Genomic DNA, 17508 nt, shown 5'->3' on the forward strand with positions numbered 1-17508 from the left:
TCCTTGAGTTGGTGTCCATTCTTAGGGGTTTTATTTTTTTACTTTATTTTTAAAGATTTATTTATTTTGTTTTAAAGTAATCTCTACACCCATCGTGGAGCTCGAACTCACAACGCTGAGATCAAGCAAGAGTCGATGGGGCGCCTGGGTGGCTCAGTCAGTTAAGCGTCCGACTTTGGGCTCAGGTCATGATCTCACAGTTCGTGAGTTTGAGCCCCGCATCGGGCTCTGTGCTGACAGCTCGGAGCCTGGAGCCTGCTTCGGATTCTGTGTCTCCCTCTCTCTCTCTGCCCCTCCCCTGCTTGCTCCCTGTCTCTCTCTCAATAAACAAACAAACAAACAAACAATTAAAAAAAAAAAAAGAGTTGCACACTCCACCAACTGAGCCAGCCAAGCGCCCCCATTTTTCGGGGTTCCAGATAATTGAAGAAATAGCAAGCTACAGTTATCATGGTGTAGGCCCTGAAAGTCAGGGTGGGTTACAGTAGAACATGACCCCACCTGGAACTCACAATCGTGAGGTTTTAGGAGTGACTCCACATTTACTCTCAGGTTATCCTAATTCCACATATGTAGAGAACACTATCTAGGGTCTGGGATTTCTATCAACACGTACATGGAATGTGACATGTGACCTACACGGAATGGAAGTACTCCAATGAATCTTTCTGAACATTCCTGCAAATAAATTACTTGGCTTGTTATTTCTGGGCATTTTTTTTTTTTCAGGCAGATACTGAAATCACCGAGTTTCAACAGTGATAGGAAAGGAGCTCTTTGGGATAATGGGGAAAACTTTGACTTAGGGAGACCAGACTTGGATCAATGTGGCCAGGTACAAAGGGGTAAAGGAAAACCAGTGCTCCCCACTTCTCTTGGACACCCCCACTCCCTGGGAAGTTGGTGGGGAGTCTGGCAGTCTGGTGGAAAGGGGAGACCAGAGAGGGCTAATACAGCTTCTGATCAGGCATTTAAGAGCCAGGAGTATTGGTGCACAGATTGAATTGTGGGGGAAATAAGTCTTAAATTACGAGGAGACCTCTCGTTCATCTAATCCAGGCTTTTGCCTCTGCTCCGTGTTCGATCTGTGCTTGAATTCATCTATTCAGGTGGATCACTGCCTCCCGGGCAGCCCACGTTGGTGGTTAAGAAGTTCCTTCTTAGATTAAGCCTAAACTTACGTCCTGGTAATTTTTACCCTTTGGAATGGTAAAAGCAACTACAGCTGACCATGAACAACATGATTTTGAACCGCATGGGTCCACTTATATGCATATTTTTTTCTTTATAAACACTGTAAAATCCAGCACTATAACTGTACTTTCTCTTCCTCATGATTTTCTTACGAACATTTCTTCCTCTAGCTTACTTTCTAGTAAGAAGACAGTATATAATACAAATAACACGTAAGATATTTATGCATTATATTATCAGTAAGGCTTTCTGTCAACAGTAGGCTATCAGTAGTTGCATTCTGGTGGCCTCAAAAGCTCCACATGGATTTTCAACTGTGCGGGGTCGGGGGGTGGGCCCAAACCCCTGCGTTCAGAGTCAACTTCCTTTTTCCTTCCGCACCATTGTTGAAGATAGACACCAGTCCCTGTAAGCGTTCTCTGCTCTGATGAAGGAACGTCCTAGGAAAAGAGTAACTGCTGTACTGAGTCTGCTTAGGGTCAGGAGCGTCGCTCCCACCCCCAACTAGGAAAAAAATTCCAGATGTAAATGTTGAATTCTCCTGCCCAAATCCTTTAGGAGACACAAATATTAAACCAACAGTGATAGGGGCGCCTGGGTGGCGCAGTCGGTTGAGCGTCCGACTTCAGCCAGGTCACGATCTCGCGGTCCGTGAGTTTGAGCCCCGCGTCGGGCTCTGGGCTGATGGCTCGGAGCCTGGAGCCTGTTTCCGATTCTGTGTCTCCCTCTCTCTGCCCCTCCCCCGTTCATGCTCTGTCTCTCTCTGTCCCAAAAATAAATAAACGTTGAAAAAAAAAAAAAATTAAAAAAAAAAAAAAAAAAAAAACCAACAGTGATAACATTTGAAAAAAAAAAAAAAAAGGTGTCATTTTAAAGACCTTCTTCCCTATTCCCGTCAAACCTCTCAAAAAAAGACTTTATTATGAAAAATTCTAAAAAAAATGGTAAAGGTGTAATATTGTTTTTTAATTTTTATTTTATTTTATTTTTTTTTAATTTTTTTTTCAACGTTTTTATTTATTTTTGGGACAGAGAGAGACAGAGCATGAACGGGGGAGGGGCAGAGAGAGAGGGAGACACAGAATCGGAAACAGGCTCCAGGCTCCGAGCCATCAGCCCAGAGCCCGACGCGGGGCTCGAACTCACCCACCGCGAGATCGTGACCTGGCTGAATTCGGACGGTTAACCGACTGCGCCACCCAGGCGCCCCTTTTAATTTTTATTTTAAGTAGTCCCCATGCCCCATGTGGGGCTTGAACTCATGATCCTGAGATCGAGAGCCACGTGCCCTACGGATCGAGCCAGCCAGGCACCGCAAAGGTATATTCTTTTTTATTTTTATTTTTAAAGTGTATTTATTTATTATGAGAGAGAGAAAGAGAGAAGAGAGAGCGGGGGAGGGGCAGAGAGACGGGGAGAGAGAATGTCCCAAGCAGGCTCTGCACTGTCAGCCAGGAGCCCGATGCGGGGCTCAATGCGGAGCCTGAACTCACAAACCGCAAGATCGTGACGTGAGCCGAAATCAAGAGTCTGACGCTTAACCCGCTGAGCCACCGAGGGCCCTTCGTATATTACTCTTCTACATCTGTTTATTTCATGGGCAAACGAGAGCTAACAGGAGTGCTTATCATGAGCTGGGGGGATTTGCATTAAGCTCACTGAATTCTTGCAGTGAGTGCCTCTCTGAGCTCCATGCTATCCCGTTTTGCGGACACAGAAGCTGAGGTGCAGTTTCCTCGTTCGAGATCGGACAGCTGCTGAGTGAGACAGAAGTGGAGCCCAGGCGGTCCCTGACCGCTCCGTGGTGCCGCCTCTTGTGAGCAGTGATGTCGCAAAAGAAGAGAAACAGACAGAAACCGGCAGCGAGGGGCATGCAGAGCGAGGCACTGAGCTGCTGTGTCTCCAGGACCTTCAAACTAAAACAGCTGGCGTTTGCGAAGTCGCAGAGGAATAAGCACGTGTTTGTGCTGCTGGTGCTTGGCAGCCTTTCTGAAGAGAAAGGGGAGTGTCAGGCGCCCCCCAGTGTGCATGTCTCTTGATTCAAAAGGGCTGTTTGTAAGAAATTATCCTGAAGAAATAAATAGGAATGGATACAAAGAGGGGCGCCTGGGTGGCTCAGTGGGTCATGCGGCCAACTCTTGGTTCGGGCTCACGTAATGTGTGTCACGGTTCCGTAGGTTTGAGCCCCGCATGGGGTTCTGTGTGGAGCCTGCTTAGGGCTCTTTCTGCCCCTCCCGCACTTTCTCTCTCTCTCTCTCTCTCTCTCTGTCTCTCAAAATAATAAATAAACTTAAAAAAAAAAAAAGAATGTATACAAAGGTCTACTGACAAAGATATTCCAAGCGGTTATGGTGGAGTCACTGTGACGTAGAAAAGTTAGAAAAAAATACTAATTTTCAACCCTGGGAGATGGATTCAATGGGGCAGGGCACGAAGCAACCAATAGAAAAATGTGCAGAGGGATTTTTAATACGTGGCCATCTATAGATAATGCGAGTGAAAAAAAAAAAACAACCCTAGGTTTCAATATGAGAATAAACCACTATTTTCTCCTTTTCTCCTTTACAAACAAATGTTTATAGACGCGGTGAGAAGCGAGAGTAAAAATACACCCCACGTTGTAAATAACGATTATCTCGTAAGTAATGGCAATTCCCATTCTCTTCATGGTGTCTCTTGTATTTACACTTCTTTCTAAGTTGAACACATAAAAATCTAATCATAGAATGAAGTAACAGGCAAATAAAAGCTATTTTTAATTAAACATGGGAAGGCAGGAGTAAGCAGAAAATTCCAACATGAAGAACCCACTGGGACCACCCCGTCCCCCGTGATTCCTTGTTGTCAGTGTCCACAGGGGTCTCTGGAAAATGAGGGTTACGGTTTCGTCTCACCATTAAAACACAAATCCCATCGGAACACAGTAATTTCCTTGTAAAGGAGAGAGGTGCTGGTGAGGGAATCACAAGTAGAATCGGTTTTTCATTTTCCTGAAATGTGTCCTTGAGGGTTTCATACCCGAGTACGAAATCCCTCGAGGGTGTGTCTAGTTTCTGTCTCGGCCAACATTTCTAAAGGGGTTGAGACGCCTACCTGGAAGTTAACGTCCCTGTCGCCCCTCGGACAGCCCCCTTCAACGGCACTGAGGGTCTCCAGGCAAAGTCCACCTTGTAATGCGACGTGAGTTCCTTTATCCGATGTCCTCTATCCGAGGGCCTTTATCCGATGGCCTTTGTGTGGAGGTCCACACAAAGGCTGGCTCCTCTCGGGCGCTCCACACCCTGCAGTGGGAGAAACGGTAAGTCAGAACTCTCCCTCTAGGCATCCTCCTCTTTCCTCCCTGGGTCATTAACATTAGAGAGAGAGAGAGAGAGAAGGAGGGTGTTTTAAACCCAAATGTGGTAATTGAATGGCATTCTTCAAATGGACCTGATCTTTTTACAAGTCTCAGGACTATCTCGAGTCACAATACTATCTGAATAGCCTAGAGGAGGAGAGTCCAGGCATAGGGTATACAGTCTTCTTGGCAGATGATGTGAATGGTTCTCTTGTCTGGAGTCGCATGAGCAGAAAGGGACTTGGGGTTTGGGTTTCCCCATGGCTCCCCCAACCATCTGGTGCGGTCTTGCTTCCCTTGCTTATTCCCCCGTTTCCACCGTGGGTATCCTCATCCGCACAGCCCCACAGACTAAAAACCTGGCCTCACTCCTCAACGACGCCAGCCTCCACCCCAGCGACCGAGCCTGCCGATTCTGCTTCCAGCGTCCTTGGACACCTCACCTCTGACATTGCCCTGGTTCGGGCTTGCTTTCTGTGTCTTATCCACCCATAAAATACACATTTAAAGGCCAACTTAGAAAACAAAGAAACTGCTTCTAGTTCATCTTTGGTATGAGAGGGGGTCTGTCCTTCGAGTAGTGTGCGGGCAGAAGAGACTTCCTCTGATTACAAAGTAGCAGGGAGGGAGGGCAGTCTTGCAAGCAGATGGGTAACTGGGGATCAAGTAATCACTGGCGGACGGCAGTAAGAGATAAAGCAAAGCCTGACCGCATCATTCAAAACGGACCAAACCGACGTGCTGTGTAACCCACAAGTATTTGTCTCACTGTGGCAGGGCACCGCGCTAGGGTGTGTGATTAGCAAACAGAACCGCGAGACAAGAACAAGGCTGGCCAGCGTGAAGGCAGGTGTGGAAGAAGGTGGATGGCCGGCAGAGCTCAAGGCGGCAGGAGAGCGGAGCTGCTAAGGTGGCAGAGAAAACCGAAGAAACCAGCCTGGAACCACAAGACTCGACTGGACCGTGAGGTTGAAACGCAGAGATACAAGCAAGCTCGGGGGGCAGGATGCGGGAGAAGAAGAGCATCAAGACGGACCTCCGGTCCCTGCAAAGGCAGCCTTGTCTTCGCTGTGCTCTCAGCCTGGAATGCGCCTCCCCCTGAATTAGGCATGCATGCCACGTCCCCCATGAAGTCCTCTGTGACCACTCAGCTCAGTCACTCTATCCTCTACCCTGCTGGGTTTCTCTGACAGGCACTTAGCACTCACTCCCTGTTATCGTCTCCCTTCTTCGCTAGATTATTCTCTGTGTCTCCCAACGAGGATGTAAGTTCATCTTGGGCAGCAGAGTCTGGGACTGGCTGGCACACAATAGGTGCTTAATAAATAGTACTGAGACTGAAGGAGCCCGCGCCTGCGTCTACCCCTCGGACTCATCCTTGCGTTACCAAGGGCATGGCTGCTTATGAAGTAGGAAGCTTGTGAATGATCGACACCTAATTCATGCCATCTATGTATTGATATCTAATATATTAACACTGACATGTTAATCTCAAGTCTTTCCACCACCTACTGGTCAGACGTGTATCTCTCCCTTTTCCCCAACAAATCCTCCTAAGCAGCCCCCTTCATCATCTCCTTCTCTCTTTTCCCTTCCATTCAAATCTGGCCGTGGTTCAGATTCCAGTCCCAATTTCCCTTGAAGTCTTCCCGAATACTCAGCCCACAAGGACTTCTCCTTCTCCTTTCTTTGACCTGCGAAACGTACCGTGTGTTTTAAACTATATATATTCTCCTATTCAATGTTGTGTGTTCTCTACCCTCTTCCCCCACAATGCCTAGCCCTGTGCGCCATCTATGATCTCTCTCATTCTCTACCTCGTGTACTCTGGGGCACCCAGGAAGCGAATAGGGAGCAGTGACAGAGACAGACACCGGGGGACCGCCTGGAAAGGGTGGCTGGGGGAGGCCTTCACGAAGAGATGACATTTAAGCCAAGACCTAGAGTGTGAGGAGGGTCCCTGGTGTGAAGAGCTGGGTTGGCCAGGGTGGGAGTGGAGGCAGGGAAGTGTTCATGTAGAGGAAGTGGTATATTTGAAGGAAAAGAGTCAGCCTTTTGGGGGGAATGAAACAAGAAGGGAAAGCGGCGGTCAGACGGTACGAGGCTTTGAGAAAACTAGAGGAGCTCGGACTTTGCTTGGAAGGTCGTGGAACACAGTGAATACACGGGGAGGAATAGAATGGACATCGCTCCTTATTCCCACTGAGCTTACATTCAAGGATCCTCCAAGAATCTTCCAAGTTATAAAGGATCAAACTTGGAGCTTTGAGGCTGAGCTCCATGAGAATTTTATAATTTTTTATTTTTGTTTGGAAAAACAATACATTTTCTTTTTCCTCCTTCTTTCTTTCCATCTTTCCTTCTTTCCATCTTTCCATCTTTCCTACCTTCCTCCCTTCCTCCCTTCCTCCCTTTCTCTCTTTCTTTCAGCATGGAGCCTGATGTGGGGCTCAAACTCACAAACTGTGAGATCATCACCTGAGCCAAAATCAAGAGTCAGCTGCTTATCTGACTGAACCACCCAGGTGCTCCGCCTCTGACATTTTCTAAGTCATCAGATGATCACTTTAAAACTGAGTGTCGTTACACAACATTCGGGCATACGTGTCATGCTATCAAATATCTTCTATTGCCCTTCTCCCTCCCTAGCACCCAGCGTCTGCTCCTTGCCCTGGAGACCTTGACCTGCATGGACTGTATCAAGAGGCTCCCTTGTCTCTTGGCTGTCTGGTCTGGTTCGGCCAATGGGGAGCCCTGGCAGAAGAGGAAGAGGACAGGGGCCGGGTTACCTCTCTCCCCTCAAGCCTGTCCCTGGCCATCTGTGCCCGGAGACCAAAGGCCACATCTCCTCTCAAGGCGACTTCTCTACTTGACTCCCTCCTTCTGTCCTGGTCACTGTCCCCGTCCCTGGATTGAAATCCCTGCCCCCGCTTCTCTTGACCCCAGCAGCTCCTCCGTCACTCTACCCACCACCCCCCAGGGCCCCAGGCGCCCTGCCCACACCTTTAAATAGCCTCCTTGTAATAAATCCTCCTCAGATTACCCAGGTTGAGTGTGCGCTCTACCTCCTACGGAGATCCTGACTATCAAGGCACAGAGGGGACTTGGACGTTTCCAGGCTAATTCAAAGAGAGAGGTGTACTGAACCTAGGAATGACTCATTCACAGTATGTGAAGGCTAACGTCAAGGGACCCTGTGCCTCACCCTGTTCAAATAAAGACACTGAGCAGCTGGACCAGAGCAGCAGTGGGAGAACGACTCACAGCAGCGGCCAGGACGTGCCAGGCAGCGGCGATCTGTACCGTATTCTCGTGTGAAGAGTGATTTTGTTTCAGCAAAACAACATCAGCTATGACAATTAAAGCTGTTCGTGTGACTTACATGCTTTGTGATTGTGTTTGTGAATTATTCGCGATTTTCGTGTAGCATAAGATTTACGATCATCAGAGTTTGTGTTCATGTTTGGCATTTTTAAGTAATACTACGATGAAATGATGCGCTTACATTGGTGATTTGTGAGACTCGCAAAAGGCCAGTCTGGGCCTCCATTACATCCACCGCAGAAATGCATCTGGGGTACAAGCAGCTCAATCTCCATTCGCCAAAAGGGTCTGACATCAAAGTGAAATTAAAAATTGTTCATCGCTCCTCCCAGTTTTACACTCTACGCGGACACTCGTGAAAAGTCCAAGCCCTTTTCTGTGTAAGCTTTTCATCCCCTCGCTCCATCCGTGCTCCCCTTCAGGGCTCAGCACAAACACACTCCGCCATGAAGTCCGTCCCAGTGTCCCTTCCTGACCAAAGGTGACTCTCCCTTTGAACCTCCCAAGTGCGTCACATCCTGCTGTGTATTCTCGTGGGCGTACATCTTCCTCCTGTTAGCTTTTGCTTTTCTTTTTTTTTAAATGTTTATTTATTTTTGAGACAGAGAGAGACAGAGCATGAGCAGGGGAGGGGCAGAGAGAGAGGGAGACACAGAATCTGAAACAGGCTCCGGGCTCCGAGCTGTCAGCACAGAGCCCGACGCGGGGCTCGAACTCACGGACCCTGAGATCAGGACCTGAGCCGAAGTCGGACGCTCAACCGACCAAGCCACCCAGGCGCCCCTAGCTTTTGCTTTTTGAAAGCAGGATCTGTATTCCATTCTTTTGTATTCTCCTTAGCCTTTCCCAAGGTGTCTTAACGTGTTATAGATGTTTAATAAATGTCTAGTGAATGAATCCGTGAAAGATACGAGAGTGTATGAATTCTACGCATGTTGTAGGATACATGCATACATACACAGTAACACTGGAAAATAGAAGAGTTCTGTTTAATTGTGTAACACACACTTGCCCGGTGTTCTGAGTACTTGTTCCCTCTGCATCCGGGGCACAGTCTGGGCAGCCCTCCAGCAGCTCCATCAAACACTGTCTCTTAATCTGCAGCCTTAAGCTTCTCCTGTGCCAAGGCTTCTGGCTTGAGATACCCTCCATTTGTATAACCCAGCATCCCCTGGGCCCCTGCCCCTTCTACCACTTCTCCTAATGGGTTCTGGCGTAATCAGCCTCTCTTTACTGAGTGTCAGTCGTCAGAGTGGCTCTGTCCTCGTGATCTTGGGGGAAGAGGGATGCAAAGAGTTCAAGCGCAGCCTGTGCCCTTCAGGACTTTGGATGATCGAGGGGAAAATGAGGTGTATCCATGCTAAGTCACAGTGAAAACACAAGTAAGCTCACCGGCGCCTAGAATGCCTGAGAAAACATTTAAAAAGTGTGCCCACATACGACCACGTGACCAGAGTTTGCAGCCTTGCACTGCAGACTTGAAATCTGCTAATTAGCTTCACTGTGGTGACAGTTTCACAAGGTGCACATGAAATTGTCACGTTGTGCATCTAAAATCTATACAATTTTTCGTTGTCAATTATACACCAGTAGAGCAGGGGAAGTGTACCCATAAGCATAACCGGATATTCTATCAAGAAAACTGTGTAAAACTCAAAACTTCAAGGCAATACATAGGGAATCATTGATCACTCATTTAACAAAAGATTTTTTTTTTTTAATTTTTTTTTTTTCAACGTTTATTTATTTTTGGGACAGAGAGAGACACAGCATGAACGGGGGAGGGGCAGAGAGAGAGGGAGACACAGAATCGGAAACAGGCTCCAGGCTCTGAGCCATCAGCCCAGAGCCCGACGCGGGGCTCGAACTCACAGACCGCGAGATCGTGACCTGGCTGAAGTCGGACGCTTAACCGACTGCGCCACCCAGGCGCCCCAAAAGATTTTTTTTTTAACCCAGCTTCCTGAGTATATTGGAACTGTCACAGATTTTTTTTTTTTTTTAAAGCTGGAGGGACCCTGAAGGTTATCTACTTTCACACTTGCATTTTGCAAATGAAGAAATTAGGAACCATCTGCTTTTTTTTTTTTTTTTTTTTTCACTCTTATTCCAGGACCCCTGAGCCCTGTGAAAGAAAAATCACACAGCAGGGTGGGTGAGTGTCATTGCCAAGTGGAGGGCCCAACTTCAGTTCCTTAGCACTACTGGATGGTTTAGCAACCTTTTAATTTTCCTTTACTCACTGCCTACCTTGTTGCCCTTCAAACGCTACCCAAACCCTTCTCGTGTTTCTTTCCTTTTCCACCCCTTTCTGACTCACTCAAAACAGATGATCTTGTCTTCATTCAACAAATATTTAGGAAGTGCCTACTATGTCCCAGATTCAGTTCCAGATGCTGTGGTTACAGTGGTGCGTTAGGCTAAGGTTTCTGATCTTAATGAAGCTTCTATTCTTGTTGGATGCTCTTGCCAGACAACAAACAGGCAAACAGACACACATTGAAAAAACTGACAGTGAAAAGTAATCAAGGAGAGTGATGGGCGGCCATTTTACATCGGGTGGTCTTAGAAGGCCTCTGGGAGAAGGTAACGTTTAATCTCAGCTCTGAATGCACAAAAGGTCCACTTCTTCACAGTTCAAGGGGAGGGCATTCTAGGCGGAGGGGTGAGGGGAAAGTAGCAAGAATTAGGTCTGGAAAAGTAGGCAGGGGCTAGGTCATGTTGTTTTGTAACCCATGGTATGAAGTCTAGATTTTATTCCAAGTGGGACTGGGAGAAGCCCCTCGAATTTTTTTACAGATAGATTTTATTTACCTATTTATATTTTAAATTTTATTTTGAGAGAGAGAGAGAGAGGCAAAGAGAGAGAACCCCAAGCAGGCTCTGTGCAGTCAGCACAGAGCCCATGTGGGGCTCAAACCCACAAACTGTGACATCATGACCTGAGCCGAAATCAAGAGTTGGACCCTCAACCGACTGAGCCACTCAGGCGCCCTTGATTCATACTTCAAAAGGTAAGGTACTGCCATGTAGCCAGTGGGTTGCAGAAAGGACAGAGAGAAAGCACAGAGGAGTTAGGATGCTGCTGTAATAGTCTAGGCAAGAGATGGGGGCTTGGCCCAGGGACATATCAGAAGAGATGGAGAAGAGATCCATTAGGAAGACATCCTCAAGTTGCACTGATAGGATATGTGGATGGACTGAGTGTGGGAAAGACAGGAAGTGAGGGGTCATGGACAACTAGGGGAAGACCGGTTGTGAGGGAACGGGAAATCGGGAATTCTGCCTTGGCTGTACTATGCTTGAACTATTCACTAGACATCCAGCAGCTAGATGTGTGAGTCTGGAGTAAGGGGGACAGTCAGGGCTCGAGCTGGATCTGATGGTCATGCACATCTGGGCTGCTTTAGTGCTGTGGCAATCCCACGGGAAGTGATCGCAGGGCAGAGGGAAATAGCCGAGGGGGAGTCGACCTCGGCTGGGTGCAGGGGTGGCCCATCCAGCAGGAGGAAAGAACCAGCTTTGGAAGAGCTGGGCGCTTTGAAGGAGCAGGGAGAAGTGGTTGGGAGAGATGGTGGGAAGCATGGAGGTCCGGCCTCTCCTCACAGAGGAGCCCGAGAGAGTGGGGTGTTGCTGCTCGGCGGTCCTCCCACCATCGACTCATGCGCATTAATTCTCCCGACTTCATCTCGGATGGAGAGCTGTCCCTTTCTCTTCCCAAGGCGAATTCCTAGACCTTCACTCACAGCTGCATCTCCACAACCATCCGGGTGCCCTGCTCCATTATTCCTCATATCTCTTAGATCTTCACCCCACCTTCCCAGAAGCCTAGAAACATGCTCTAGCCGCCCCCCCCCCCCACCCCGAGCCCCGTCTTCTCCCTCTGGCCTTCTAGCTCCATCTCTCTTTTCTCTTCATATCCAGATGCTGGGAAGAGGATCTTTCCTTTGTTTTCTCTGGTTTCACCTTCCATTGCCTACTTAACTCACTGAAAGTCGGTTTTACTCCCCAAAATGGACTATGACTGCTTGTTAAGGGTGCCGATGGCTTGTAGCTGCCCAACGCGATACTTCTTTTCAGTCCTTATCAGGCATGTTCTATCTGCATCGCTGATGTGTTGGTCACTCCCTCCTGAACCCCCTCCTTCCTTGAATTCTTCAGCGTCACATTCTGGTCTTTGAGCCAAGCCTTTCTGCCTTCTTCCTTGAATCCCCAACCGAGCGGTGGTGTGTGACCCGAGTTTGTCTCCTGTGTCCTCCTGTCACTACACATTCTCCCTGGTTGACTGACTCCATATTGAGGATTTCGATTATTATCTGTGTACCAGTGGTTCCTAAATTCCCCTCTGCCTCAGGCCCTTCTTCCCAACTGCCAGTTAGACCTTCACAGATGGGCATCCCGTAGGCACCTCAAACTCAACCTTGGTAAGTCGCAAACAGAACTCAGCTCTCAACGTTGTTTTTCCTTCTGTTTTTTCTCAGAGAATGGCATCACCATTTGTCTTTCTGGCTGAGTCTGAAACCTGACATTTGTCATACGATCCCCCTCCCCACTGCCTTCCCAACCAGGCTCCCAGTTCGGTTATTTGTACAGTTTTTGGTCTGTTCCCTTCTCTCCAGCCCCACAGGCACAGCCTTCATTCAGGCCACTGTCATTTTTTTACTTAGGCCACTGCCACAACTTCCCACTTTAGGACTTGGTGACTATCTCAAGTCCATCACCAATACCTACCAGCTGGACACTTTTCTACAAACACATAGCTGATGACTCCCTCCTCAGCTTGAAATCCTATGATGAAAAGACCCCCCAAACCTTTGATGGACTTTGTTTCAAAAAGGTGGGGTGCACTCACACTGAAATCTCCCCTTCTTGCTTCAATACATAGAAATGCTGGAAAAGATACAAATCATCAAGTATGTACACAGTCACTCTTGAAGAGAAGGGAGTATTGTGTGACAGAAAATGACGATGACCGCCGTGAAACCGAAGTGCCCACTGGCACAGGTGGTGGTGGGGGGGGGGTGCTGCAGCCCGGAGGAACCCCTCCCATCACCAAACCCCTGAAAAACACCAACACTATGAAAGAGAAACAAGAAACAGAAGACAGTGAGCTCTGGGAAACAGAGTTAGCACGGTAAAAAGAGGACTTTAGAACAAGCACATTTAATATTGTCAGTATCTGAAAGGGTGGGATCACATCCAATAAACAAAAAACAGTAAGTTATTTTAAAAACTGTTATTAAAGGGGAGCCTGGGTGGCTCGGTCGGTTGAGCGTCCAACTTAGGCTCAGGTCACCATCTCATGGTTCGTGAGTTCAAGCCCCGCGTCGGGCTCCCTGCTGTCAGTGCAGAGCCCGCTTCAGATCCTCTGTCCCCCTCTCTCTGCCCCTCCCCTGCTTGCTCTCTCTCTCTGTCTCAAAAATAAACATTAAGAAAAATTAAAAAATCTGTTATTAAAAAGAGAACCAATTTTTAAAAATCTCTGAAGTAAAAAAATGCAAGTTTCATATGAAAAAGTCAGTAGTCAGGCTAAACATAAGATTGTGCAGGGCTGAAGAGGGAATTCAGGTCCTAGAAGATTTTACTGAAGCATCCTCTCACAGGCAGCCTAAGAGAAGAGCATAAGGGGACTCCATTACACGGAAGTCAAGAGTCACAGAGGAAGGAAACAGAAGTTCTACCGTTCCCTTGACAGGATTTCCAGGAAGGAATGGAGAGGGGGAGATTACAGACATGAGACCAAAGAACGTCCCACCATAGGAATGTCCTACCAAAGAATGTCCACAGAATGTCCTACCGAAGCTTCCGGTCAGTCTCGAGAAGAATAAAACCAAACACAAAACTCTAGACATGTCGTAGTTCAGATTAAAGAGAAACTCTGAAAGCCACCAAAGAAAAACAGACAGATCACCTACAAAGGAACGGGAATTGGGCTGATGGCTATCGGCCACCCTGGCCTGTGAGGAGATAATGCGATGACATCACCAAGGTGATGAAGAAATCCTCTTTGATCTCAGAAATTTATTTTCGGTCCACCTCCCATTTGATGTTAGGAGTAACATAGACGTTTTGGGACTTGCCCAGCTACAACAGTTTATGACCCTACAAACTGTCCGAAAGAATGAAGGAAGGCCATCCAGGAAGAGTAGATATGGATCCTGAGAGAGGTCGGGGGCTGCAGGAAGCCAGTGTGTGCAAAGAAATCGGCGAAAGGGATTTTGTGTAATGAGCATCGCCTCTGAATTGGGCTGAGGTTTTAGAAACAGAATCTAACAAGAAGGAAAGGGGCTTAGCGAGGGAGGGTAGTCCACTCGGTGTCCAAGTTTGTAACCACTTCTCTGCAGACTCCGTTCCCCAGTGTCCCGCACGGGCCGGACACAAAAGTGCTGAATGACTGCTTTGCCGCAGGAATGGGAGAAGGGGTCGATGAACGGTTCCGTCCAGAATATCTGCATTTTCACAGAGCGAGACGTAGCGCCTCCCCGAGTCCGCTGAGGCCACCCCAGCCATGAGTCGGGGTCTGGGCAGCCAGGGAGGGGTTGCTGCCTGACTGTTCTAGAGACAAGCTTGGATTGTGCTCCTTCCAAGGGCTTCTGGGAAAAACGCCTCTGCTGGCAGCTCTGCCCTTAGGCCTGAGGCCAAGAACCTCTGAACAAATACTGTGCTGCTTTGCAAGCCTAGGAGAGTTGGGCAGGCTTCCTGTCTGCAGGGCGCCCGCCGGCAGGCTCCTTCCCCCTGATGCGGGATCCAGATCCCATCCAGATCCCATCCAGAGCAGACCAGGCCTCTGTGCGGCCCTCACTTCCAGCCTCATGCAAAGAAAATGTAAGAAACGGGAAGTCTCCTGCAGGACCTCCTCACCTCCCGTGGTTCTGACACTCCGAGCCTGAGGCCTCGTAAAGAAAGAATTACCTGGGACGTGGAAAGTCTGTCCCGAAACGCCATCTATTTCAGGTGACCAGAAGCTTTTTGAGGCAAAAGGCACAACATGAGCAGTGGCTCACAGTCCTCGCTCTCGGGGTGCGGTAAGGCGGGGGCTCTCTCCCGGAAAGAGACCGTCGTGATCGTTCAGAAGAGCGGAGAGAAGTCCTGAATATCTCCACCGACTTCTGAGACAGCTGCTGAGTTTCCCGGAGAGTTCCAATCCAAGGCAAGACAGATAAAAGCTGTGACCGGCTGGGTCGCTGGCAGTGTGGACGGGCCCCCGGCATCTTCCAGACAAAGACTCCGTTTTTAATCTAGTTATTGAGACCGTTGCAACTCCATCTTGAAGGTCTTTCTGATTCTAAAATGGTGTGACTTGCCGTGTTTTGGCTGCAGTCTCTCCCTGGTTTCCCACCGCCGCTCCCGTTCGTTTACTCACTTTTAAGTACACAAGTGATACCAGAACGTCCCTTCTTGTAAGAATCCTGCACGCTCCACGGCTACTTGCCGAGTAGCAGGGACACGTGGTACAAAAAGGCCGTGGAGTGCTCCTGAAGAAAATCGTGGGATTATTCCCCACCTCGACCACATTCTCAGTTAGTACCGGCACTTCCGCTCTTGTCCCTGCTGAGGACCTTCTCAGCGCCTTCTTCCTGAAAGCCTCTTGTGCTGCCTCTTCCCGGCAGGTGCCCAGGCAGCGTCTATGCAGACAACAGAGGGAGCCACACCGCGTGGTCTCCCCTCATCTCTGGCCCCACGAGTTGTCCACATTTTCGTTCCCTATTCCGGGCTCAGAAGAAGCGGCTTAACTCCTCCTCCTCACTCTAGGACCCTTCCTGCCTTGGAGCTGCGACATGTCCCCATCCCCTGCAGGTGTCACCCTCCTCCCCCTGCAGGAGCCACCCCTCTCTCTTCTGTAGGTACCACCCTTCACTCCCTGCTTCCTTCACCTCATCTTAGGAACCTGCCCCAGTTTCTCCCAAATCAAGTCACCAACAACCACTTCCGGGGGCTGTGCCCTTCCGAGCGAGCGCTCTTTCCTTCTCTCTGCACCAGCCCTCCTGAAAGCGGATCTGTCTCTCTCACCTCTCACTGGGGCTTGGTTGCATTTCTGAGGCCTTGCTTGCTATTGATCAGCAGCAACCGCCGAACAACTAGACCTGTGGGGCTCACTTCCGCTTCCGGTCTCGCCTCACTTCAGCCTTGACCGGTGAACCGCGACCCTGCATGCATCTGGAGGCCCTGGAGCCCCTCGGGCTGGTTGCCGCACAGCAGATCTTTCCCCTCCCTGGTGCGTCCGGGGTTCTGGCCCCCGTCCCTTGGTCCTCATTCCCCGGGGTCTCTGCAAGCCAGGGCTGCCACACAGCTGAGACTTCAAAGCTGTCCACCAACATCTCAGATCTCCGTCCCTGGCGCCCACTGTCCACCCGCTCACCCTTTCTGTAAACATCGGCTGCCCGGTAGACCTCCTGACCTCCTGACCTAGACCTCCGGACGCTCAACCGACTGAGCCACCCAGGTGCCCCCAAGAAATTCCTAAATTTCTTAGCTGGAATATTATTAGATCCTTCACACGGCTCCTCTTTACTCTTTTAAGCTCGTCCCCCAACATTGTCCTCCAGCCTGCAACTGCCACCAACTGCGAATTCTTTGAAAATTGCCATGCTGCTTCTCTAGACTGGTCCCCTAATTTTCCAGGCCCAGTGTAGACTGAAAATGCAGAGCCTCTTGCTAAAACATCATTAAGGAGGTCAAGGCAGTGACAGCCAACCTTTAAACCGAGCGCAAGACCCTTCTGAGCACAGGCCGCGTGTCGGCGAAGGCATGTGGCTTCTGCTCCGTGTTTGCATTTCTTGGTAAACGGCTTGCTCGGTCTGAAATGCTCTTCCTGGCAAACTTCTGGTTTTGCTACAGACAAGCGTGGGTGGTTCTTAACAATTGAGATGGTCAGTAATCCTTTTGAAACTATACTGAACACCGTGGACCCTCATCCTTCCAAACCTACATCTATCTGCGTACAACATGCAGTTTGGGATACAATTTTAGACGCTTCACACGCTCTCCGAGGCCTCTAACCTGAACTCCACAGAAGCCCATGCACTTGAGATTAAAACTCTTATTGGGCTCAGTCGGTTGAACGTCCGACTCTTGATCTCAGCTCAGGTCGTGATCTCAAGGGTCATGGGTTTGAGCCCCGCATCAGGCTCCACGCTGCAGCACTGAGACTGCTTGGGATTCTCTCTCTCCCTCTTCCTCTGCCCCTCTCCTGCTTGCATGCTCTCTCTCTCTCTCAAAATAAATAACCAAACTTAAAAAAACAACAGCAACAAAAAACAAAACCTTATTTGAGAGTCAGTTCAAAGGTCACCTTCTCTACTAAGACTCTCTGGCCTCTGCAGGCACTCCTTCCCTATAAGGCCTCCTCCATTCCCTCCATCATAATAATCACTGTGAGTCACAAATTTATACCTATAATTTCTTGAAAGCCCACCGTATTCGAGACACATTTCAGAAGTCATTGTGACTTGGGGCGTCTGGGTGGCTCAGTCGGTGAAGCGTCCGACTTCAGCTCAGGTCATGATCTCCCGGTTGGTGAGTTCGAGCCCCGCGTGGGGCTCTGGGCTGGCAGCTCAGAGCCTGGAGCCTGCTTCGGATTCTGTGTCTCCCTCTCTCTCTGTCCCACCCCTGCTTGTGCTCTCTCTCTCTCTCTGTGTCTCAAAAATAAGTAA

At 49.0% G+C, this 17508-nt stretch overlaps 1 protein-coding gene across 2 annotated transcripts in view; it reads right to left on the reverse strand.

Annotated features, from left to right (window-relative positions):
* The window catches only part of XRCC2 (X-ray repair cross complementing 2), a 184557-nt gene that overhangs the window by 85487 nt on the left and 81562 nt on the right, over positions 1-17508 (reverse strand). For both annotated transcript variants that reach the window (XR_006716663.1, XR_006716662.1), the window contains exon 2: positions 4288-4475. The gene's annotated coding sequence lies outside the window, so the exon portion shown is untranslated. The remainder of the gene's footprint in view (positions 1-4287; positions 4476-17508) is intronic.

The sequence above is a fragment of the Leopardus geoffroyi genome, chromosome A2 (genome assembly GCF_018350155.1).
Source record: "Leopardus geoffroyi isolate Oge1 chromosome A2, O.geoffroyi_Oge1_pat1.0, whole genome shotgun sequence".
Lineage (NCBI taxonomy): Eukaryota > Metazoa > Chordata > Mammalia > Carnivora > Felidae > Leopardus > Leopardus geoffroyi.